Consider the following 2500-nt stretch of genomic DNA (forward strand, 5'->3'; position numbering starts at 1 on the left):
AAAAGGTTAGCAGAGAGAATATGTAAAACTTGTGTCTACAGACTCCCAGCAGACTCAAAAGATACTTTAGAAACTGAACTTAATTTTTTAGAGGAGCTATGGTAATAAAAGAGGAAAAGAAGAAGGAAAAAATATGTGTATGATGACTGTAAACTTAGAAATATGGCAGTGAATAGTGTCAAAACACCGAAAACAAGGGAATCAGAGACGCCTGAGAAGAGGTAATAAGTAAGAAGTGATCTCATACTCACTCTCACTCACTCCCTCCTTCCCTCCCTCTCTCCCTCCCTCCTCTCTCCCTCCCCCCCCCTCTCTCTCTCTCTCTCTCTCTCTCTCTCTCTCTCTCTCTCTCTCTCTCTCTCTCTCTCTCTCTCTCTCTTTCTAAGATATGCTAATAAGACGAGAAAACTCGGTTTGGGGAACAAGATAATCGAGGTAGATTGCATAGAATACTTTAAAAGAGTTGAAATAGCCTCTTAATTTTTTTCAATTTTCAAACACAGTATCCAACCATGCAAATTTGGCTGAATGGGATTTCTTTAATAAAGTTGATGCTCAGGGGATGTGAAAGAAAATGAATGAATTTAGAAAAGAATTGATAAAATCAGGGCAGAGGAAGATACAACGCGTAGAGACAGACATAGAAGAAAAATTGTTTAAACTATCAAGTAACGTGTTTTTATGTTTTCTCATAACACGGAAACAAATGAATTACAAAGGATCACAAAGGAAAAGTATGTCGACAAGAGACATTTAATTTGGTCCATAACTATGTCGGACGCGAAAAATAAAAAATGATAATTAATCAATAAATACATGAAGAAATTAATAGATAAATAAATAAATAAGTAAATTAATTAATAAGATAAATAGATAATGACAACTAATAAACAAACATATAAATAATTATAATTTATAATAAAGAAAAAAGAGATTATAAATAAATAAATGATAATAAATGAAAAAATAAAACAAGTTGAAAAACATGGCAGGCATCACAGCATCTTATTTAGGTGTTTATCAAAAAGAAACTTGAAACTTCGAACTACTCCATTTCACTGCTTCTGCAGGAAGTTTATTACATTCATTTACTACACGGATGGCGAAGTTGTTTTTACCCATTTCCAAATTAAATCTACTTCCTGACAGCTTGAGACCATTATTTCTTGTCTGATTCGTATTCAGTGAGAAAATGTCGTCACTTTTGATGTTGTCAATTCCCTTTAGAATCTTAAAGACTTGTATCAAATCACCCCTGCTTCAATTTTTTTTTTGAGGGGGGGGAGGATAGATTCATATTTCTAGTCAATTTTTGTGTGATTTATTTCATGTACAATGAGATGAATTTAGATCTATGTTGATAATTACTTTGGGGTCCTTTTTACTATCCACTATTAACGAATTTCTAAATAACTTGTAATTGTACTTATTGTTATTTTTACTTATGTGCATAAGCTTACATTTACTTGTGTTAAATTTTATTACACACTTTTCAGACAATTGCTGTAGTTTATCTAAATCTTCTTGAACACTTAATTGATTTAAGTGATCCTTTTCTATTCCCCAAGTACAAGTCACATAGTATTAAAAAAAAATAAAAAAATAAATCCCCTGGTTGTGAAAATTGAACGAACTTCAATAGTTAGCTGAGAGTACAAGATTAATTTGTTGTTTCCTCTGAAAGGATACAATTGTGATTAGCGCCTGTTATGACGTCAGGATAAGCTTTGTTATGACATGATACTTGAGCTTTCAATATCGTAACTAGGAAGGGGATTGAAGACAATGCGAAACCGGTCTGAGGACCTCAAATTTTCGACCTGAAGACCGCGTTTACGATTCTTTATTGCCTCTCATCTCGTATTCCGTCCTCAGAGCCGAAGTGATCGTAAGTGGAGCTGTAACTGTTAAATCGTGCACACACACACACACACACACACACACACACACACACACACACACACACACACACACACACACACACACACACACACACACACACACACACACACACACACACACACACACACACACACACACACACACACACACACACACACACACACACACTGAAACTGTACATGAATTTGAGATTAGGTACTGTAAAAATTGGTGAATAAAAGACGGTACCCGACGAGCGTTGCTCCTTTCCTGTATACTGCAATTACGTAAAAAAATTGGGTTAATACAAATAGGTAAATACACACACACACACACACACACACACACACACACACACACACACACACACACACACACACACACACACACACACACACACACACACACACACACACACACACACACACACACACACACACACACACATACACACAAACACACACACACACACACACATATACACACACACAATGCCTCACTAATTCAAAATAAAAGCCTTCATATGCCACCCTCATCCCTAAAGTCCCCGGCCCCCAGTCCTTAAATGACCTGAGCCCAATTGCCATTGCGCCCATCCCCAGTCTCTTCTGTGAGGACT

Source organism: Oratosquilla oratoria, chromosome 4, assembly GCF_046742065.1.
Source record: "Oratosquilla oratoria isolate Oo_2021 chromosome 4, ASM4674206v1, whole genome shotgun sequence".
Lineage (NCBI taxonomy): Eukaryota > Metazoa > Arthropoda > Malacostraca > Stomatopoda > Squillidae > Oratosquilla > Oratosquilla oratoria.